This window comes from Mytilus edulis, chromosome 2 (genome assembly GCF_963676685.1).
Source record: "Mytilus edulis chromosome 2, xbMytEdul2.2, whole genome shotgun sequence".
Lineage (NCBI taxonomy): Eukaryota > Metazoa > Mollusca > Bivalvia > Mytilida > Mytilidae > Mytilus > Mytilus edulis.
This window is the reverse complement of record NC_092345.1, coordinates 55,728,880-55,754,240: the sequence shown is the minus strand read 5'-3', so window position 1 is coordinate 55,754,240 and position 25,361 is coordinate 55,728,880. Positions and strand designations below refer to the sequence as shown.

Below are 25,361 nucleotides of genomic sequence, written 5' to 3'. Positions count from 1 at the left end.
TTAGAGCAAATCTGACATGAGGTAAAATTGTTTATCAGGCCAAGATCTATCTGCCCTGAAATTTTCAGATGAATTAGACAATTGTTGTTGGGTTGCTGCCCCTGAATTGGTAATTTTAAGGAAATTTTGCTGTTTTTGGTTATTATCTTGAATATTAATATAGATAGAGATAAACTATAAACAGCAATAATGTTCAGCAAAGTAAGATTTACAAATAAGTCAACATGACCGAAATGGTCAATTGACCCCCTAAGGAGTTATTGTCCTTTATAGTCAATATTAACAATTTTCATAAAAGGAGTAGGTCCGGTAAGGGCCGATTTTGGCCCCAAATTTTAGTTTCATCTAACGAGATATTTAGGACACTTTTTAAACACTTAAGTGTCTATTTCAATTGATTCGATTAGTTTATGTTAAAGATTTTAACTGATTCAGTCATTCAAAACGCCCCGATTGAAGCTAAAATATGAAAAATCTATCAAAGTCACTTTTCAGATGGTTTTCGTCAAAAACGAAAGTGGCCGCATCCGTGTTCATCCTCAACCTTTATATATGTTATGTATTATCATCAAATACAACTTACATTTCAATATTATGAATGAACACGAATGCGGCCACTTTCATTTAAGACGGAAACCGTCTAAAATTTAACTAAAATGCTATAATTGTGAAGATTTCAGTAATTTAGCATGACGTAATGATGCTAGTACACGATATATGTGCATTGTATTGTCAAAAACAGCACATATTTATGTAGCAGAAGCATTCTACTTTCTAAAAAATAGCTAAAAGATTACATTTTCACAATTTTGCAAAACTGCTTAATTTTGGGGCCAAAAAGGGGTCTTACTGAACCTACTCCTTTGTAAATTTTTATTAACATTTTCCACTGAAACTACTGGGCCAAGTTCATTATAGATAGAGATAATTGTAAGCAGCAAGACTGTTTAGTAAAGTAAGATGTACAAACACATCACCATCACCAAAACACAATTTTGTCATGAATCCATCTGCTTCCTTTGTTTAATATTCACATAGACCAAGGTGAGCGACACAAGCTCGTTAGAGCCTCTAGTTTTAGAAGAAAATGCCTGTACCAAGTCATGAATACAACAGTCGTTATCATATCAAATTGATGTGTTTGAGCTTTTGATTTTGTCATTTTGAATTTTCATCGGAGTTCAGTTTTTTTGTGATTTTACTTTTACCTCTTATAGTTAATATATGTCTCCCAGTTGTTGTTTGCGACCCGTGTTCAATTCGCTTAGTCGGTTTATGAGTATTGAACAGCGGCATGCTACTGTTGCCTTTATTTATCAGTGCTTATGATATAAAACGCACAGGAAATTCTTAATTCTACATATCATATATTTCTGTTATGTTAGTACCACCATACCTTATTGTTTGTCATTTTTGATTGCTACTGTCGCTTGTTGTGTATATTCACTTTTATTATCTGAAAATATAAGTGAAAATATCAAACAAATCAGGTGTTTGGATAATGCTATTTGAAATATCTTTCGTAATACTAATAAAAAATAATATATATTCACAACGTAAATAAGTTTACCCTGAAACTTCTTTGTGTTAGAACTTAGTCTCAGGTTTATCTATAATCGCAAAACATGTTTTATGAGATATCGACCATCCCCTATATATCTAACCAATGTAGAAAACTCATACATTCATCATGACGCACACTAAAACTCAGTTAGAAAGAAGTTTGAGTCCGATGTCAGAAAAAGAAACAGAAAAAAAATAAAATGACAATTAAACATAATTTAACAAAGTACTAAACGCAGTTAGTTTCATGCTAGTTCCAGACATCAAATAAACTGATTGATGGATTATGTTTTCGTCAATTTAAAGTGTTTTAGTATAACACCATCATAAAATATGAAAAGAATATTGCAATAATCAATTGGTAAGTGGGTGATTAAAATTCGGCTAATAGCATCTGTCTTTAATGAGGGGCCAATTCTTTATCTATAGCTATTACATATATGGTATAACTTCGTTTCATTTGTGTACTTTGATGGTCAATTTTGTACAATTTTCATTTGATAACCATTTTTGAAATAGCAAAGCTTGAAATAATGTTTGAAAAATTGTTAAAAAAAGTTTAACTATATTAAAAACCTACGCAAAGTTGTATCATTCCTCAGTAAAAGACGTAATTATCGTCCCCGTCAGTTATTTATTGGAATGAGTGTCGTAATATCATCCACGACTCACTCCGTACTTACTGTTTGAAATGGATAAAACGGGAAAAAGCTGACAAAAAATCTTTGGACTCTTTTTTTAATTCAGTAATGAACATAGTTGATATACGTATTCAACATTTTAAAGAACATTTTATTATTAACAATAACCACAATAAACCTATGTCTCGTATCAAACATAAACTAAAAGAACTAGCCAAGGAATTTGTTTTTGTCCCGGCCGATAAAGCTGCTAATAATATTATCATTGTTTGACGTAAATTTTACATTGAGGTTCTGAAAAAAAAAATTACCAATTCACCAACAGTCCAACTGACTCCATTTTCAGAAATCGACATCTGTAACAAACATAAACTTTTAGCTACCGATTTACAAGCAGAACTGAATACAATGAAAGTCCCTACTATGTATTGGCTTCCGAAGCTACACAAAACACCTTACAAATATAGATTTATTTCGTCTTCAAGCCATTGTTCCACTACTAAATTGTCTATTCTTCTTACCAGTACACTTGGTATAATCAAAAACCTGATAATAAATTGTTCAAATAAGGCCTTCGAAAATAGTGGAATTAATTACTTTTGAAGTGTCAAGAACTCGTTGGAAGTTCTTGATAAATTGCATGCTTATATTGGTGATTTTTAATCTGTTCAAAGTTTTGATTTTTCTACCCTGTATACCACATTGCCTCATATCCTCATTAAGAAAAAAATCACCCACCTAATTAAATGGGCATTTAAAAAGTCAGAATGTGAATATATATGTTCAAACACATTTAGGTCATTTTTTAGTAGCAATAAAGAAAAAAAACTATGTCAATTGGACATGCTTTGATACTATATATGCCCTTGAATTTTTACTAGATAACATTTTTGGTCGCTTTGGAGATTCCGTATATCGTCAGGTTATCGGAATTCCAATGGGAACTAACTGGGCACCACTTATTGCGGACCTGTTTTTGTATTGCTATGAGTTACAATTTATGACAAAAATCAGCAAAGACCCATCGTAACAACATCTCATAAACAAATTTAATAATACTTTTAGATATTTGGATGACATTTTGGCTCTCAATAATGACAACTTCAGTATGTATACTAAAGAAATTTATCCTGTTGAACTTACTTTAAATAAAGCTAATACTAACAATGACCACTGCCCTTTCCTCGATCTTGATATCTATATCACTAACGGAAAGCTTAATACTAAAATTTATGATAAAAGAGATGATTTTTCATTTCCTATCGTTAATTATCCATTTTTAGATGGTGACGTTCCATTGTCAAAATCGGTAATGTTCAAATATCAAAATTGTTTTAATTGAAAGTTGTGATACTTATGCAATTACTGTCATTACTTAATTCATTGTAATTTTTTGTCATACTTTGATACGGGCTGTCCAACCAAATGAATAATAGCGTATTTGTTAAAAAATTACTAAAATACTGAACTTCGAGGAAAATTCAAAACGGAAAGTTTTATTAAACTGGCAAAATCAAACGCTCAAACACATCAAACGAATGGATAAGAAAAATAGTTTTTTTTTTTTTTTTGGGGGGGGGGGGGGGGGAATCCAGTTTATATGTTAGAAATATTCAAGTAGGTAACAAATTTTTCATTGTTTTTCATTCGAGTCAAAATTGCTTCCGATTGATAGTTTAGTTTAAGGAATGATCATTTTTCAATTCTTTCAATTTACTATATCATGCAATTAGAAAAATATTGAACTCTTAAATAAATTCAAATATATATTAAATATTCGTTAATTTGTGTCATTAGTCAGAGAAATAACCGCAGATGAAGATTTTCAAAATTATTGAACCAGTGCAAACTATTATATCAAATGATTCTTGTATAAGCATATTAATAGGGCATTAAATAAGAAGTAATATGAATCTTCATGCTCAACCCCACGCGAACAGGACGGATTTAGAATAATATTGATTCTGTCAAGATCATGATTAAAAAAAGAAGCTGAGTGGCTAAAGTCTATATGCTGTTGAGTTTACGATTTCCAGATTCATGATGTTTATGCACTTGAGGTTTTGGATTCTTTTTAATATTGTTAATTCGGTTTTACATTAAAAGTCAATTGAGTGTATATATTTGAATTTAAAATTAATTTCTTGAGTTTCAATGTAAGAAAACAGCATAATTTCATTTTTTTTTAGATTAAAGGACATGAGCTATTTCTTAGACCAATCGCTCAACTCATTTAGGTCAGATTTTATTTGTTACATTTCACAATTAGAGCGAACTTAGGAATGTTTCATCTGCCGATAATCTTTTTTTTTTTTTTTTTTTTTTAACAGTTCTCATGTTTTATTGATAGTTTTTCACATTTGTTAGTTGATACATCAAATACCGGTACCTTATCCCGGCCTCGTTAACCGTTAGCAGTATATAATATTTTGTTAGTATTTGTTAGTTTAATTTGTGTTTGAAACATACATTTTTAATTATAATATAATCTGACTGATTGTTAGTCAATTACAAATAGAAAAAAAAAATACAATATAAGCATATATAATTGCAAATCATTCACATTTATTATTACGTAATTTTGTACCGTATTTGACCCTTACTTTAACATCCTCATTATTGAATCAATCTACCTGACACATATTGCTCGTTTAGAAAAATCGTGCAGATGTCTTAATGTGATCAGATAATCGTAACTTGACGTGATTGAGGGATAATATACTTCACGTGTTAATCTTTTCGCTTTTGGATTATTATCGAAAGGTGAGATATTTTATGTTTATTATTATAGAAATATGAATTTATTATCTTTGTACATAATCTGTACCTTATTGTGTTTTGATTTAAGTTTTAGAATAGGTATAATTTAAGGGTTTTTCTTTACGGCCGCTGAGGTGTCGATTTTTTTATATTTTATAATCTAACAGTTTAAAGATTTTTTTGAAATTTGCGAATTAAATTACTTTTACTTTTTTTTACACATCTGTTAACTTCAAAATATAATTCAAATTCTTTTTTAAAGATATTGTATATGTCGGCGGATTTTGTTCTTTGCTCCGACGTGTAAAATGATTTGTAAATTGAGAAACCTATCAACGTTATAATAAGATTTATGTCATTATAATGTCGGTCTCCTATTTTATATCCAAAGACTATATCTATTAAGTTTATTTTCTTACAGAAGTTTATGATATTCATTTTTTCTGTTATTTTATTCCACAAATCTTTTAAAGATTTACAGTCGATAAAAAAATGTTGATAATTGTCTGTGCATTTGCATAAAGTACACTCTGACGTATTATATATTTTCCATTTAAAAAGATTTTCTGTATTCGGCAATATGTAGCTAAATAGTTTCCATTTATATACTTTAAGTTTGTTTGTGTATATTTCTTTGTTTGTAAATGATAAGGAGTGTTTAATTTGTAATGGTTTTACGCCTAATAATTTTTGCCATTTTATTAATCCAATGTTTGGAGTTATTTTCTTTTTTAAAAAATATTGATATACGGTTTTGTTATCTAGATCTGCTAAATTTATTTCTGTTTCATTCATTCTGATTATTTTTTCGTTAATATTAACGCGGGTTTTAACAGATTTATTTGTTTTCAGGATATCTATCCAACATTTTGGAATAGCTTTTTTTAATATTGATAGTTCGGCTATCCAGTTGTGTTTTATTTCTAACTTACGCAGTATTGTCTTTTCGTTGATTTGACCGTTTTCGTCAATTATTTCATTTATATAGATTATATTGCTTCCGATCCAGTTGAGCATCAATAATGGTTTATTTTTTATTTTTATGTTTTTATTACCCCATATAATTTCTTTGCGTATTTCTCTAAAGTTAGTGGGTGATTTAGTTTGACCTCCACCTTTCCGTATCCAACATTTTACAATATCCAGATAAAATTCTGGTAGTTCAGTTGTTATTTTAAGTGGTTTTAAATTTTTAAGTTCTAAATTCATTTTGAAGATAAGGAAGTTTTTCCCGTATTTATCAAAAAAGAATCTCGGAATAATTGACCAGTTTTCATGTTTTGACTCCATTAGTCTTGATACCCATTTAATTTTAAGTGTGTTGAAGTAGCTGTCGATATCTATCATATTAAGTCCTCCCGTACTGTAATCTGCTATGAGAGTTGACCTTTTTAATTTATCTTGTTTACCGTTCCAGATGAAATTAAAAATTTCTTTTTCTAGGTTGTCGCTATACATTTTATTTATGACTGTCATACTTGCTAAGTATGTAAATTGTGGGATGATAAGTGATTTGATAATAAGAATTTTACCGATGATCGTAAGATGTCTTTTTTCCCAAGATTTCATGAGTTTTTTTGCTTTTTCAAACTTATTTTCCCAATTTAGTTTTGCGCATTCTGCTTTATTTGTGCCGAAATACAATCCCAACACTTTAACGGGTTTATCTGTGAATTTTATATTATCTACCTTATCTTTACAATTTTTTAGTTTTCCTATCCAAATGCCTTCCGTTTTGTTTTTATTTAATTTAAGACCAGAAAATGTGCCAAATATTTCAATAACGTTTAATGCTGCTATAATTTCATTTTTTGATTTAAGAAAAAGAGTGGTATCATCTGCTAACTGGGAAATTTTCAAATTATGTTTTGAATGGTCAAGTTTGATTTCAAAACCTTTAATGTTATAATCATTTCTTAATTTACATGCCATAATTTCAACTGCGATCACGAAGATCATGGAAGAGCAGGGGCATCCTTGACGCACCCCCCTTTTTAGACTAATTGGTGCAGAAATCCATCCATTATTGAACACTGAGCTATTTATATCAGAATATAACGTCTTGATCCAGTTAATAAATGAACTATTAAAGCCGAAATGTTCGAGAGTTTGGTACATAAAGGTCCATTTTAAGGTATCAAATGCTTTTGAAAAGTCTAGAAACAAAATTGCACCTTCAACATTAAATTTGTCGGCGTAATCTATGATGTCTTGTATTTGTCTGAGATTGAAGCCAATATATCGTTTTTTTATATATCCTGTTTGGTCTGCATTTATTATTAAATTTAGTACATTTTTTATTCTTTGAGCTAATGTGTAAGATAGTATTTTATAGTCCGAGTTTAATAAGGAGATTGGCCTATAATTTGAAAGATCTAGTGGATCATTCTTTTTGTATATAAGATTAAGAATACTTTGTCTTTGAGAAAATGGTAGCTTTTGCCTGTCGTAGCTTGTATTAAAGATGTTAACAAGGATTGGACCTAATGATTGCCAAAACTTTTTATAGAAATTTGTTGAGATACCATCTTTACCTGGGCTTTTATTGGGTTTTAAATTGTTTACTGCTAGTGTTAGTTCATCTATTGTAACATATCCATCGCACGTCTGACTTTCATTTTTTGATAATTTATTTTTTACTTCAGTACTGTTAATATATTCCCATGATTGGGCTATGTTTTCGTTTTCTTTTGAATATAGTTTTTCGTAAAATTTCCTTTCAATTTGAAGTATTTCACTTTGATCTGTAACAATATTTCCTTGGTCGTCTTTTAGTTTTATTATTGTTTTTTTTGTTTGTTTATTTTTTTCTAGGCCTAAAAAGTAAGCTGTATTTTTTTTCGCCTTTTTCTACCCAATCTTGTTTAGACCTTAATTGGGCGCCCTTAGCTTTATATTCATAATGTGTTTCTAGCTGATTTTCAATTTGATTTATTTTTTGCAAAATATCATTATTTTCATTTTTTTGGTATTTTTCAGTTAAGAGTGTTAATTTTTTTTCCATTTGCTTTATTTCGTTATTTTTATTGTAAGCTCTACTTTTGCAATAATTTATTGTAAATAGTTTAATATCAAGTTTAATCGCGTCCCAAAGAAGATGCAAATCCGTAGTTGTGTCTTGCATGATAGTTTTATATTTTGCAATTATTGTTTCTATTTCTTTGCAATATTCATTTTCTTCTAAAATAGAATTATTTAATTTCCAGTATCCTGGACCTTTACTTTCGGCCGTTACGCTTTGTAATTTAAGAGATACGCCTTGGTGGTCTGTGCTTTTTATTAATGCGGGTCTTATATCGCTTGATTTTGTATTGAGCACAAAATCTTTATTAATTAAAAAGTAATCAATTCGACTTGCTTGACTGAAGTTTTGTCTTTTCCAGGTAAACTGTACTTTTTTCGGATTTAAATATCTCCATATATCGATTAGATTGTGTGTTTTAATTAAAGATTTTAAACTGTTTACTGGTTTTATATTTTTTCGTTTTCCATTAGTAAGTTTTCTATCTAGGTTTGACAATGCATCGTTCATGTCGCCGCCTAGTATTACTGTTCCAATTGCATAATTACTTATGAAATCAGAGAGATTTTTAAAGAACTTGTTTCTTTCCGTTTCTATGTTTGGTGCATATATGTTAATGAGCGAATAAATTATGTTTTCTATTTCTATATTTAACATTAGTATTCTACCGTCTTTGTCTTTGTTTTCATTAATTACTTTACATTCTAACTTATTATCAATTATAATGGCTACCCCTCTACTTTGGGTTGTACCATGACTAAAATAGATAACGTTACTAGTTTCAGTATATAATTTTTTTTCAAGATTTTCATCAAAGTGACTCTCTTGTATAAAAGTTATAAGACTTTTTTGATTTTTTATCCATTGATAAAATCTTGTTCTTTTCTCTTTATCTCTGAGTCCTTTAACATTTAGCGTACATATATGGATGTCTTTTATCATATTGATTGATTTTAAATTTGTTATTTATTTTATTTAAAGTACGCTTGACTGACTCGTAACTACTTTCTTTGTTGATAAATTCTAAAGGTGTAACACGTGACAGCCTGGTGGTAAAGTTGTTTAAAACTGTTGGGTTACTTTTACTACCATTCATTAAAATTTCAAAGTTGTTTATTATTTTGATTCTAATCATAGGTGGTTTGTGCATTCTTTCTTTTTTAAGTGCACTTTTAATTTTAAAAAGTGAAGATAAAAATAGGCATTGTTTTGTCTTCACACATAAACAGTTGTTGTTTATATAAATATATTTTTCTGGGACTTTCAATTTTTTATTTTTTATTATATTAGCTTTTTCCCCAAAAGTGCCTAGTTTAGTTAAAGTTTCCGCTAGCCGTATGTGATCTTTTGGCATGTTTGTTCTAACTTTAAATATAAGCTTTATGATGTTTTCTGATCTTATGCATGTTATAAGGTGTTTACATATTATACAATGAATACAATAAGGAAATACGAGTACATGACAGTAGCGCAGGCATGCAAACCATGCGCGTACAATGATGGTAACATACAAACTGTAACACATGTATGATAAAAACAGAGAATACCTATACGTTGTTAGACAGTCTTTTGGTATCTCTGTTGTGTTCTCGTAACAAATAGTATACAACAAATTACATATTAACCAATGTATATATAGCTGTAAGTCTTTACATTGCGTTATTGTAATATAACAAGTTCTATAACACAAAGTCATTCGTTTACTACATGATTTCCTTGCTGTATTACGTAGCTTGTGTTTGTGCATCTGAAAACATCTTTTTACAAACAGTATCATCATGTACGAATAATATGAAATTTTATTTATGTAAATATGTATTACTTTATTTAATTTTATTGATTTATTTTTAGGTTTATTAGATAAGATTTGACAGTCGGTACTTGTCAGAACAGATAATGTAAGTATTACTGTTGTTTTCTTTTCTTTTAATATTTTTTGTTGCGATCTTGTTGCATTATATCTGTTGTTGATAAATTTTGAATTGTTACTAAAAATAGACATGGGAAAGCCCATTTTTGAAAATGTATTTGATTTTATACATTTCTTACAAGTAAGTTTGTTGATAAAATACAAATGTACTAGTATCATCATCACTGTTGAATACTTCAAATAGCATTTGATTTTATGTTGATACTGAATGTATGACATATAGATTTCATTTGTGTTATCACTCTTCATCTGCCGATAATCTACATAAAGAGATAACATTTTCAGAAACAGCATTAAATACGATAACGAATAAGAACCATGTGGGGCACCAGCTGAAATACTCCAACGCTCTGTCGAAGATTGTTTAATAACTACTCAACTGTTGTCTGTTAAACTGTCTTTTTTAAAAGCTTGTACATTTTCAGTCTTCAAGCTGGTTGTAAATTTACATTGTTGCATATTTTAAAAGTAATTGCAATTTTTATACGAACAAATTTTCACCATTTTATGGAACAGATGCCTTATTAAGATATATAATATTATTTTTATCAACTATTTCATCTTTTTCAATTATTTTAACACTCGTGAATATATTGGTTCTTGTTTCAGGGCTCGGGGGGGCCACTTCAAACTTTTTTTGGTAGGGGTGAGCAGCTGAGACATCAAGTACCCCACCCTTTTCATATATTTTGATAATCAAAAATATATACCTTGTCATAAATTAATTAACAAAAAACAGACCTATAGATATATTTCAATATTTTCGAATATTTTCCCCGCTCATCATCTTGTAAATAGTCGCAATAATATCACCTTCTTTTCCAATAAATTCGTCACATCTTAAACACTTTTTTCTTATTGCCGTTTTACATCTTTCATTATAAAGATATTTCAATTCCAAATTACAATACATATAAAAGACGTTTGGTCAGATCATAGATGGTATTACATCTGTGGTCAGATAAATGTAATATCACCCCAGAGCATGCAGAGTGTAACACCTTCACTGATTTTAACATGCTAAAATATTAATTTAAAACTGATAAAAAGTTTCATTGCCGTTCCCTCTTAAAGGACGCTGTCACAATGGAATTTCTTTAAATAATTGTTATCATGTTTTATGTATACAAACCCTTGAATGTTAATTAGGTGCAAATGTCAAAATAGTTGGATTTATTGCATCTATCACTGGCATCAGTGGAAATACCACATCAGAATAAATAGATTTTAATTGGTTTGACAAATAACTGATGCATTTACGACTGTGGTTTAACCGCATCAAAAATAAATACGGACATCTGATTAGTTTCAGATACTTATGATATAATCAAGCAAGTGATAATATCAACCTATTGATATATTTCATCTGAATTTCTCACCCTTTTCATATATCGTAGAGCATGAAAAAGTGACCTATTCCAGCGGCTCATCCCTACCACTAATTATATAGCAAGTGGCCCCCCCGAGTTTCAGGGATGGCAATACTGTTTTCTTAGAGTAACAACCATACAATGTACCGTCCTATTCTAATTTCGTGTATAATTCAAAAGAGCGTTTCCAATATACCCTAAAGTGATCCCAAGCCATATAGCCTTCATTTAATACCAAAAGTACCAAACTATTTTACTTATTTACAAAGTTAATTTACATTTAATTACGGACTTTCCTTTATTGGAATTTTGGGTCCTCAATGCTCTTCAAATTTGTACTTGTTTGGCATTATAACTATTTTGATCTGAACGTCACTGACGAGTCTTATGTAAACGAAACGCGCGTTTGGTGTATTAAGTACAGCTCCATGTAAGAATCATGCAGTTATGCTATGAGAGGGATTTATGGATATAAAAAATATGTCATTATTTAATTAAAAATTCAAAATATATGTTGATATCAAGATGTCTACCATTTTATAGGGTTCTATGCATTGCTAGAAAAAAATACAGACATTTGATTTATTTGTCTGAGTGTAGTGCATTGTATTAAAAATAAGGCAAAAGCTGCAATTTTTTACCAGGTGGGAAAGTAAAAACCCTAGCTTCCTTGAATGTATAATTGGTACTAAAATAAAGTTGATAAAATTAAAATAATAGCAAAAGAAATTTTGTGTAAATGTATATAAAGGTTACAAATTTCAATCAAAGTCAATGAATATTTCTGAAATGAAACAATGGGAGTTATCTCTCTTTGCCTAGATGGTGCTATTTTGTCATGACAACATCACAAGAACAATGGCTGCCCCCAATGCTGCAGAAGACACATGTTCATTGCAAAAGTATTTTGGGGAGACTTGTGATCATGCTGAACACTACTCTTTAAAAGACTGCAATAAAACTATAACAGGGCATTTACGGTAATGTAAGCTGGGTAACAATGACATATTAGATGAGGCAGAACTCCTCATATCCAACTATAGCAGCCATCACGTGACTTTGGTGACGTCACACATCACCCGTATCAAGCCCAAGTAAAATGTATAGAAATGCATAGGGGCTTTCTGGAATCGATAAAATATATTACTTTAAGTTCATGATACAAAAAGTGTGGGAATATATAGTAATTCCTCATATATTTAGAAATATCAATATGCCTTTTGAAAAGTTTAAATTTTGATCTTCTCCCTTCCAAATACTTTTGAAAATTTGTCTTGTTGCCTCGATAGTTCACCAATATTAAATCATACAACTACGATAAATATTGCATTTTTTGTCGTGTTTAACCTTAAATTGCGATTTAATCAAAACAGATGGAATAATTGTGGGAATATGTGCTTATTATTTTATTCATAAATATTTGAAATATCGTATATGGAACAGTTTGATTTTTTATTATGTCCCTTCCAAATTCTCAGATCCGGACATCCTGGCATTTAAATTTTTTAAGGCGTGATGGAGATAGGATTCCTCTAGATTTTTCATCTATTTGAAGGTGATAACTGATTATTTATATTGTTGATTATTTTTTAACCAGAGGATATAGAGTGGGGCGCTCATATTCGCCGTGGACACAATTTCGCCGTTTTATGATTTTGAGGTGTAAAAACTTTAAAGGATGGTTGAAATTGAAGAAATATGCCGGTAAATTATATTTTTATAACAAATATGATTATTTTTGAAAATGAGATCAAATTTCGGCACTAACCCCCGTTGACAAAACAACAGAAAATTTCAAACACCCTTTAATCCAACATTTCAAATGATTTTTCTCAAAACAAACACGTTTTAAAGCTAAAAATGTTTTGCATTTGAAGTTATCTTCATATAGAAATATCAGTATACTTCAAAAACATAAAGACCTGAACATAAACTAAAGAAAACATGGAAAGATATGGCGAAAATGAGCACCCCACTCTAGTATGATAAAAATCAAAATGGAGATATTATATAGTGTCTTTAAAAATATTTCGAAAAATGGCGACCAAATAATTCAAACGTAGAGGATGTTCGACACTTATTTTGTCCATGCACATAATTCAATTTAATTTCACTGTTTATATTGCAATTAAATTTGACACGTTATTGTCACTATGATAATAGCCTTGGACATAGCCAGATTAAAGAGATATTAATTAAGTAATAACATCAACGTGATCAAAGAAAACAAACATGGCATCTACTCACGGTGTAAGTTTTGACAATACCTATGCAGGTTAGTACGTGACTGTGTTGTCCGATTATCAATGAAATTCATTACGATATTATTTTATATTTATAAAAGAAGACCTCGAAAGGATATAAACCGTGTTGAAATAAATATATTTTATAATTTTCTTTAAATCATTCATCAGGTAACCAGTAAATACATAATCATAATTGAACCAGTAACATGCAGAGTTATCGAACGTTATTATGACTGTAATAGTTGCATATGCTATAAGAGGGCTGGAATCTGGAACTGGTCATCAAAAACGGACAGGGGTGTAACTATTTATCCTACTCATAGACATTTGTATGGCATAGGATGGAAACCAGGCTTGAAGTGTGGGTTTCCTGGGCATCCACAGTTTTCCAAAAGAGGAAACCACAGCGTGGCATGACTGTAAGGATGTTTTAGCTAGCTCAGCTAAGACGAGGCTACCTATGCAGATTGGGAACCGGTTTGTATATATACATGTATATAAGTTTGAATAATTTTTCAGACATAATATCTCTTTTGCAAAGAAGTATGTTCCTTTAGGCATAAGGGGAACTGTCCACCTTCTTTGCATCCAAAACATTTGGAGAAAAGGGGAGGGAGTTGATCAATAAGCATTTTGACAAAGAATGTAAAGGAATAGTCCAAATAATTATGACGTCTTGGAAGGCTATTTTAAATTTTTGCTTTTATGCTTCCTCATAGCCTTTCAAGATTTCATAATTATTTGGACTAGTATAGAAAGAAGGGGGTCACAGGCCAAGTTTAGCCCCAAAATCACTGATTTTTTATAAATACTATATATATAGGCGGGGGGGGGGGTCTAAATTTGCCTCTGTATACCTGGTTTTGGTCTATATACATGAATCTAAAGGAAGAATTGGGACATAGATGAAAACCTTGTTTTCTGAATGCTGTAAAATTTAACTATGTGTTGCTAATTGTAAATTCAACAAGTTGGACAACCCCTCAACATGATCGACAATGAGACAACTCTGCACCAGAGACCTAATGACATAGGAAGTTAACAACTCCAGAAGGGTAAGCAGATCTTGCTCCAATGTGGCACCCATCTTTGAAGTTATTCAACCAAATTAAGCTTAATACTGCGTGATACCTTTAAGGCTTTATCAGCGTGCTAAGTTATTTGGGCTTGCAATTAGTATTTTTTTGTAATTTTATGTTAAAATAACAGGGTATGTCATAACTTGTGGTGGAAAATGGATTTAACTTCGGATCGTTGAATTCAAACTAAAAAAATGTATTTTCTTAAATATAATGAAAAAAAATCTGTATAACAAGGTGAGCATTTGAATAGAACGCCATTGTATTTACCTAAGTTGAAATTAACTATGAAACACTCATTAATGATATAAAGAGTGAATTTTCTCATCCTAAGCATACTTCTTAATCTCATGAGTATCACTGCAAATACATTCTGTGTAAAAAGACCACATGCCTTTCGATGTAAAGTTGTTTGTTCATTCAAAAAGAATATGACAATTAAACAGCTATTACTTTCTGAATTGTTTGCTAATTTTCTTACCTGCACAAACTTCAATAACTTATATATACTTAAAGTAGGAAAATGAAATAAATCAGGTTTTCTTTGTAATTGTACATGTTGCCTGCTATATCCCGCACGTCTATCCAAAGCTAAATATCGTATACAATTTTAATGAAGAGGTGATGCTTTTCATCATTTATGTATATTGTATATACATTTTTTTTACTTGCGTTAACTGTCATTTTTTTTACAAGCTGTGGCAAGTTTAAACTTCCTTGATCAAATAAGTTAAGAAATCAATGATGTTTGCGTGAAAATACTACAGTGTCTTAATATTTATTCGAGCCTTCTACACATTGTGTGACTTTTTGTCATATGGAAGGAAATAAGGGATTGTCCCTGGTTACATTTGAAACTGATGTATGGGAAAATGCTTTCGTTTATTGTTCGTTCTGGACTGTTTTCAAAACAATTATGTCTGTCGGGGTTTACCCAAAACAATCCATGTTTTACAAAATTTGAACGTATAAGATGCTTTTTTACTATTATCATTTATAAATCGTATATTTAAATATTTATATATAAGCATATTAAAATCACAGATCTTAACTCGTTTCGACAACATAATTTGAAAATTTAGTCATTTTGAATAGTTGGGATTATTTTCTACACTGTCTCCTCTACACCATGTTAACCTAATAACGGTTTTCCAAAATATTGATGCGATATGTTTGAAATTCATATAATATTATCAGTCTTTTAGGCAACAATATGCAATTGGCCGATTCAGAATTTAAGGACCATGGGTAATCTAATAATTCGTACACCAAAATGAAAATAACGTTACGCCTTTGGGTGGATTTCCATTGTTTAAACCATTCTGAACCGATAAAAAAAATTCTGGTGTACACTTTTGAAAATATTACCAAGAATACATTAGATTCTGAAACGGCGAATTATCAACAATCGTGACATGTCTCATGAGAAAAATTACCCATTACATACGTACCGTACAGCGGGTATTTTTTGCGGGATGAAAATTTCTTTTATTGAACGAAATCGTCAAAATAAATTCCGCCAATTTAAAAGAGTACATGCAAAGGTATTGATAAAAATTTTGAATTTGCAAAATTAATAACCGTCAAAATATTTCGTAATGAAAAACGCGAAATTTTACAACCGCGAAAATAACATGTTGTACGGTAATTCACTAAATTCTCCTGAAAAAAAAATACAATGCAATCTCTTGGTATACAACCGTTTTGAAGTTTATATTTCAGGGCCTAACGTATCAAAAATTGTTAAGACAATAGCTGAAGTATTTTTAATCCAGTTTGCACCATACACATCGTGTACATGCTGTATAAGAAGAACAAAAACAAGAAAAGTACAATGGATACTTCCTTTTCACGTGCATTCACGTTGATTTTTAAAAAGGTCAGTAGATGATAGATGTGGAGCAAATTATACTACTGTGATAATTTTTAACTTGAAAAAACACACTGACCTGTCCAACAATACAAACATGTAGTTTATGGGTGTTTTTCTTTTCTCTGTTTGTATATAGATTATACTGTTGGTTTTCTTGATTGAAATGTTTTACCCTGGTCATTTTGGAACCTCAACAGATAGTTGTTTGGTGTGAGTCAAGGCTCCTTGTTGAATGTCGTACTTTGACCTATACTTTTTAACTTAATTACATTGTGACTTGGATGGAGAGTAAATATTGTCTCTTTGGCACTCGTAACTCATCTTCCTTTTTATATTGTCAAACTTTTTGAGTTCCTTTTAACATGTTTAATAATGATGATAACAGAACTGCATGCTCATCCAAATGTTTATGCCCAGCCTACCATAATAGTAGAAGCATTATGTTTTCTGTTCTGTGCTTTTGTCCATACGTTTGTCCGTCCGTCTGTCTCATGTCAGGTTAAAGATTTTGGTCGATATATATTTTATGACCAAGTTATAGTTGCATCAGCTTATAGTCATTATGATTGGGATTTTCTAAAAATGTATTGCAAGTTTGGGTTTTGGTTCAAATTTCATGGTTCATTGAACATGAAAATGGGATTGTGTGAAACAGCTTTTTTTCAGGTTTAAGTTTTTGGTCAGGGTAGTTTATGATAGTTTTATTGCATCAACTTGAAACTTTGCAGTTCAAACATAGTCAATTTGATTGGGACTTTCTAACCAGAATGTTAAATTTGGGTTTTGGTCTGAATACTTTGGTTCACTGAACATAGGTTGCATTGATAATTACCTCCAAAAATGCATCACAAACTAGAAAAATGTCTAGGATGTTGCCCTCAATTTCATTTGACAAAGAGATTAAAAATCTGAGCATGGTTTCTTTTGGACAGATATTCTTGATTATTTTTAATACAATGCCATTGACTGAAGATAGTTATACACTCAGGTAAATTAAGTTATATCTAGGCTGATTTAACATGTATAACAGTTATTGACCAAGAGGTATGCTTCATTTTATATAAGAAAATTAGACAGCAGGCTAATCATTTTTAATCTCAATATAAACTGTTTTTTGAGTCCCTCTAAATATATATATACACTTCACAAGATTTCTTTTTAACTTGATAAACACAATAATATTATTCTGTAATAAGTGTTATTCTATGGTTTAATTTTATTTTCAGGAGGATATACTGAAATTTAGTGAAGCAAATAACATGAGTAACGACATAAGTGAAAAGTATGACATAAGGGTAAGTTAAATTCAGAAGCAACATATTTAATATCTAATTTGGCATTACAAAATATAAACAAAGACAACATCCCTTGGCTGTTCTATATAGAAAAAAAAGTAATATTGCCTTGTTTATATGCGATCGTTTGACCATATTGCAAATTATAGATTGAATTTTGTTCAGGTCTGGTGATTTTTTGCAGAGTTATGGTCCTTTGACTTCGAAAATTCACGCAAATAATTGGTTTTCTACATTTATTTTTTTAATACTGAAAGCTATTGAATTGATATTTGGCATAAAGTTCAACCATGACAGGTCTCATGAAACTTTGCAGAGTTATGGTCCTCAAACTTATAAAATTCATGCATAAAAAATATTTTCCATTTTTTTAGTCATATTTATCTTGTTTCTTTATTGTTGAAATTTAACATGTTTTTTTAGGATGATCAGAAAGAAAGACCACAAAGAGAATCAAATAGATTAAGAAAGATAAACGAGGTTATTATATCTTAAATCATATTAATGAAGAATTTTCATTTTGAACTTGTCTGACCGATAGAGTTTTTAAAGGAGAAATAGCATTTGGTTTTGTCTGTAAGTTCACCTCTAATATTAAGGTCGATCCAGATCTTATTTTGTGCTCACTCATATACATGTACATGTATATATAGACAAAAACCATACATTGTATCAAAATATGAAATTTATTTGTACAAGTCTTAGAAACAGGAAGAATGCAAGGCTCCGAAGGACTTTTATAATATGTTTGTAAGTAGCTCAGTCCAGATTATACATCAATAAATTTCTTTCAACATGTTCAAAAGGCGTTTAATCCATGTATTTTTAAAGTCCAGTTGGTCTGTGTTATATTCTTTACAGCAACTGGCCACATCATCTTTTTTCTTTGCTTACAAAAAAAGTAGTTTTGTCAGATTGTTTATAAAAAAAATATATACAACCTCAAGAGTGACTACCTGAAGCCTGCTCAACCAATCATATGAATGTATTCACTAATATAAATCATATAAACATTATGAGAATTATTGGGCTGATTTTTGGTGTGCGAATTTACTATGATGAGTTTCAGATCAAGGTAATGTTTTGTTCCACTCTGCTGATTTTTTTTCAAATCCACAGGCTTTAGACTTACATAAGTTATAACTTATAGACTTTTTAGCTCACCTGACCCGAAGGGCCAAGTGAGCTTTTCTCATCACTTGGCGTCCGTCGTCGTTAACTTTTACAAAAATCTTCTCCTCTGAAACTACTGGGTTAAATTTAACCAAACTTGGCCACAATCATCATTGGGGTATCTAAATTAAGTTTAAAAAATGTGTTCGGTGACCCGGCCAACTTACCAAGATGGCCGCCATGGTTAAAAATAGAACATAGGGGTAAAATGAAGATTTTGGCTTATAAATCTAAAACGGAAGCATTTAGAGCAAATTTGACGTGGTTAAATTGTTTATCAAGTCAAGATCTATCTGCCCTGAAATTTTCAGATGAATTGTTGTTGGGTTGCTGCCACCCAATTTGTAATTTTTAAAGAAACTTTGCCATTTTTGGTTATTATCTTGAATATTATTATAGATAGAGATAAACTGTAAACAGCAATAATGTTAAGCAAAGTAAGATCCACAAATAGTTCAACATGACCAAAATGGTCATTTGACCCCTTAAGGAGTTATTGTCCTTTATAGTCAATTTTTAACAATTTTCATTAATTTGGTAATTTTTTGTAAATTTTTACAAAAAAATTCCCTCTGTAACATAAGGGCCAAGTTTATTATAGATAGAGATAACTGTAAGTAGCCAGAATGTTAAGTAAAGTAAGATCTACAAACACATCATCATCACCAAAACACAATTTTGTCATGAATCCATTTGTGTAATTTGTATAATATGCACATATACCAAGGTGAGCGACACAGGCTCTGAAGAGCCTCTAGTTTTATAAAGGCCTTCAAATATTGAGCTGCTCTTTTTATATATGTGAGTTTACCATGACGAGTTTCATATTAAGTTTATGTTAACTTTTGTTCAGCTCAGCTGATGGGGACTTTCTAAAACAAATGCAGGCTTTTGACTTTTTTAGACAGGCCTGTTGTCCTACACATCTAGTTTTATACGCCCGTTTACAAGACATATTATGGTAAACTGTTGTCAGTATACCTATCCGTTGGTCGTCAACATGCTGGACATTAACTCAGATCTGCTTTAACCAATATGCACGTTTTTCTATGTTGTGATGTTATACTATTGTTTCAGAACAGGGAGAAGGTTTGGTACCTCAAAATGTTAAATCCCGCTGCAAATGTTTGCATCTGTCCTAAGTCAGGAATCTGATGTACATAAGTTGTCGTCTATTTATGTAGTTCATACATGTTTCTCGTTTTTATATAGATTAGACCATTAGTTTTTCCATTTGAATGGTTTTACATTAGTAATTTTTGGAGCCCTTTATAGCTTGCTGTTCAGTGTGAGCCAAGGCTCCGTGTTGAAGGCCTTTATATTTATAAATTGTTATTTGGATGGAGAGTTGACTCATTGGCACTCATACCACATCTTCTTATATCTATATATGAAACTTTGGTGAATTGTTAATATCTATTGACTTGTGCTCCTTTTTTTCTTTTATGAATTACGGATTTACATTTTCCGAGTTTTCTAGGTTTTATTATTATAAAAGGGGGGGGGGGTTCCATTTTTCCAACAATAAGTCAAAAACAACCTCAACAGTTTGCAAGAAACTTTTGTGTATTGTTTATTGATATCGACGTGAGCCCCCTTTTGATCTTTATAGAATTTTGACTATACTTTTCTGATTTATGGGGTTTTATTCATTACAAAACAGTGGATTTTTCAAGTTTTTGGACACAATAACTCATAAATGCTTTCAACATTGATGTAAGGTTTAATGAGAAAACTATATATTATTTTTGCAGCAAAGTAACACAGAGGAACTTACAGATTTAAGCCAGAACTCCCAAACATCTCAATCAATAGATTTAAGCCAGAACTCCCAAATTTCCAACTGGAGTGATAATGTTGGTATACACAACCTTAACAGAATAAACTCAGCACTGGTCTCAGTAAGCAAGGGTTCCTTTAGTCTATTAAAATATCAACTTGAAACACCATTAGATAAGATTAAAGAGAGTACCCTGAGGTACATCAATAGAAAGGCAAATCAGTCTGTTGACTGCGTTATGGAGGCAATTGCTCCAGGCCAAGGAGTTGCTGTGAAGAAGATTTTTGTGAGGGAGATGAAAAATCCACATGATCAAAATGTTGTACAAACAGACTTAGTACAGGAAATCCTTCAACTCTAAAAATGTAACAACAGATAATAGAGTAAGACGCCAACTTCTAGCTTTGATATCCAAACAGCTGAGTAAGCAAGAATTGATGAAAGCTATTCCAGACTTGACAACCTATAGAATAGATCAAGCTAGATTAGATATAACTACTGCCTTTTCTTCCGGTATGCAACTGCTGAAAAACGAAAATATAATAGAAAACGTATGGATGATGAAAAGTTGCAACATGCACTCAGATTTTTTTTATCCATTCTTTGTCCAAATTGTGTCTTATGGAACCAGAGATTTGAAGATGGAATCAGGAAATACAATCACTATTCCAAATGTTGTTAGAACAGCTTGCCATACAAAATTAATACAGATGTACCAGAGTTACTGCAGGGAAGTAGAATTTCAACCTTTAGGCATTTCTTCATTATTTGAAATATTAGAAGGATGTGCAGCATCTAAACGTACAAGCCTCCATGGACTGGACAATATAGCAGCTGAAGGTAGTGAAGGATATGATAATCTGATTAATTTGGTAGAAGATCTTCACAGTATGAATGTTATAAACTCTGAAGAATCAAAAGAACTAACCAATTCTATTATCAGTAGTAAGTTGTATATGAAAACAGATTACAAACTGCATGTGCAGGAAGAAAATTAGTGTGCAACTTATTGTAGGACCTGGCTTTTAAGTGATCCTAAGAACTTAGCTTTTCAGTCAATTTGTAACCATCATCATCTTTTCAAATGTGAAAAATGTCAACTTTTTACAGATATGTGTGACAAAATCAGACAGGTTAATAATTCCTCTACAACATCTGAAGAATTAAAAGAAGAGTTCAACAAAGATTTGGATGATTCCATTATCAAGATAGAGAACTGGGGAGCACATATTGTAAGAACCATCAATCAAGATAGTTGGAGGCTGGAAAGAGTAGGATCATTGCTGCAAGGCCAAGGAATCATTATTATGGATTGGGCGATGAAGTTTCTTCCTCAAAGATTTAGAGAAAAGCAAACAGACTGATTTGGACAGAGGGGTAAACATTGGCATGTCACAGTATTGATATATGTAGATACAGACAATAATATTTGTGTAAGTACCGGTATATCAGAAAATCATATCACCAAAATATAGACATGTAGAATTAATTTAACACACATTCTAATCAAACAATACAAAAAAATTGCTTTCAATTTTAAATAAGCCTAAGATTAAAAAAGTTAAGATTTTTTGTAATGTTAATTTCTCTCTTTATATGAGTAATAGGATAACTATATTTGGTATGTGCGTACTTTGCAAGGTCATCATGCCCTTCAGACAGTTTCCACTTGACCTTGACCTCATTTCATGGAACAGTGAATAAGGTTTAGTTTTGATGATCAAGTCCATATCTCCGATAATATAAGCAATAGGTCTTGTATATTCGGTGTATGGAAGGACTGTAAGGTGAACATGTCCAACTGGCAGGTGTCATCTGACCTTGACCTCATTTTCATGGTTCAGTGGTTATAGTTAAGTTTTTGTGTTTTTGTCTGTTTTTCATATACTGTATGCAATAGGACTACTAAATTTGGTGTATGGAATGATTGTAATGTGTACATGTCTAGCTATATATAAAACGTCTAGCTATATATAAAACAATGAGCACACTGTATTGAAACAAAGTATAGGAAGTGTAAAACATGGTTTATATATTATAAAAACACTGAATTTCCTTAAATAAATCCTCTTTTTATTACAATATTTTATATTTATTACTAACAATATTTTTTTTATATTTTCAGCATCGTACATATACCCATGTGCTTGATGCAGTTAGGCAAGATTGATTTGCTGTTGTTTCCTTATTAGAGCACACATTAATGGCAGTAAAACAGCAGCTTCCAGACATTAAAGAAATTTCCCTAAGATCAGATAATGCCGGGTGCTATCATTGTGGCCATCAATGGTTAGCTTTACCGGGTGTTGGCAGTAGAACAGGTTATATAATGATTGTCATACAAGCAAATGTTGTCCTGTATTTAAAAACAAAAGAAGATGAGATATGAATGCCAATGAGACAACTCTCCATTAAAGACACTAAGTAGTAAGAATAAGGAATTATAGTTTACAAAATGGCCTTTTATATGGAGACTTGACTCAGCTAAAAATGACTAAAGAAAATAATTGATTTTGACAAACCAATGGCCACATTTATTATAATTTAAAACACAAACAACGACAAATATGAAACACAGCAACAAGTGACAATAACTAAAATTGCAGGCTCCTGACTATAGCAAGTACATTCATGTTTAATTCTTATATGATTTGCATATTAGGAAATACGTTGATATGATTGGTCGAGAGGACTTCCGTTAGTTGATCTTCACGTTGTTTATTTATTCCGATACACAACGTTGATCGAACTTCTTTCCTAACCAATGTAAACAAGATGGGGGGGGGGGGGGGGTAATAACACCGACGTTAGCACACATTATTTTCACTGCACGTTAATTGTTAAATTAAATAATAAACACAAAAACATTTGTTTGAATGATAATTAGAGTTTTTGTAGTTTATTTTTTTATCCAATAACAAATTTCATTGAGTACATAGTTTTGAGTTAACCACCAAATATATTCATGCGCCAGGCCTATTCAATGGCATAAATATACAATTTGCATGTGATAGAGGTTTATATGAGTGTGGAAAAATATGTTCATTATCTTCGGCCTTTTATTTGTTTGTGAGTGAATTGGTCGAGTTTATACACCAATAAATTCATTTTAAAAGGCGTTTAATCCTATAATAACATATATATATGCAGCGATGTTACACTTATTTGCTGGACACAAACCCTCCCTCTAAACCGAGACAACTTCGTGAATTTGACAAAGTTTGACATCAGCGTATAGCTCCGACGTACGTCGGGCGTTGTAAAAAAAATCATGTACGCTTCCAATAAGCTCGTAATTTTGGATGCATTCAACCTGTCAATCATATCTGTATCGTGTGCAAAACGAGCTTTAAGCGTGTATTGGGCATACGAGAAGCGTACCTGAGCGTTTACCGGACATTTAAATAACGTAAGTTGGCGCATACCTGGCGTTTGTATAACGTAGATGGAATGCACACAACGAAGGAAAAAAGTCTCTAGAACGTATTTGTGACGCGTCCCGGTTGTATCTTGGACGTTCTATAAGTGTTATGAGGTATTTGTTACAAACACGCCCGCATACGTTTAAGTGAAAGTCGAACGATCTTGAAGCGTATACAACGTGCCCTAAACGGGTCTCAAACTTGTCTGTAGCATTTTTAACGCGCTTGTAGCGTATGTATTATGTGCGTGTAGCGTACAGGTATACGCTAGACACACGCTTGAGCTGAATGAAATTTTTTATGCTGCAATAAAATAAAATTAAATTTCTGTTTAAACATATGTTTCAAACATTATTTTTAGCGAGCTATATCATAACGACGAATTGACGAATATTGTCCCCAGTAGAGTTCGTATTGCACAAGTTTTTGAATGGATGTTTATTAATCGATATTCCCCATACGAATGTAGAATATGAACTAGGTATATAAAAAGGACACGAAAATCTATAAAAATCTGTTTTCACTTTTATTCACATAAATAAATGTAACTATTTGAGTTAAATAACTGAACTAAAAACTACAATCTATGCACAATCAAAATACATGTAGTTAATTATATTTAATGAATGAAAATATACTAAATACGACTATCGACATATGGACAAGGATGACGTTTGAACATATATCAAAATGTTGATGATTGCATTTCTATCTCGAAATTGTAATATTTGTTTTCTATTATGTACTTTTAATTATTAATTTTCTCGCTCTCGTTTTTGACTGGTATATTGTGTCCGAACACATGCATGTTTTGGACCCCTACTTTTTACTTTGGAACGCATGTTTGTCTTTAGTGCCTGGAGTCCAGTGCAACACTGACCATCATAGTACACACAACCATACGAAGTTATACCATAGATGTAACAGCTATTTCTAAAGAATTAGTCCCTCATTAAAGACAGATGCTATTAGCCGAATTTTTATCACCAACTTACCAATCTTTCATTGCAATATTCTTTTCATATATATTTTATGATGGTATGATACTAAACCCCTTAAAAATTACGAAAACATAATCCATCAATCAGTTTAATTGAGGTCTGGATCTAGCATGGCAATAACTGCATGTACTCCTTTGTTCAACTGTCATTTTGGTTTTTTCTGTTACTTTTTCTGACATCGGACTCAGATTTCTTTTTAACTGGGA

The 25,361-nt window shown here is 31.2% G+C and overlaps 1 long non-coding RNA gene across 1 annotated transcript; it reads left to right on the top strand.

The window, feature by feature from the left end:
• The first annotated feature begins 18,201 nt into the window (after positions 1-18,201).
• Positions 18,202-23,079, top strand: LOC139510279 (uncharacterized). The gene is made up of 3 exons (XR_011661869.1): positions 18,202-18,259; positions 20,707-22,165; positions 22,858-23,079. It is a non-coding gene; the product is annotated as an uncharacterized lncRNA (long non-coding RNA).
• The last annotated feature ends 2,282 nt before the right edge of the window (positions 23,080-25,361 follow it).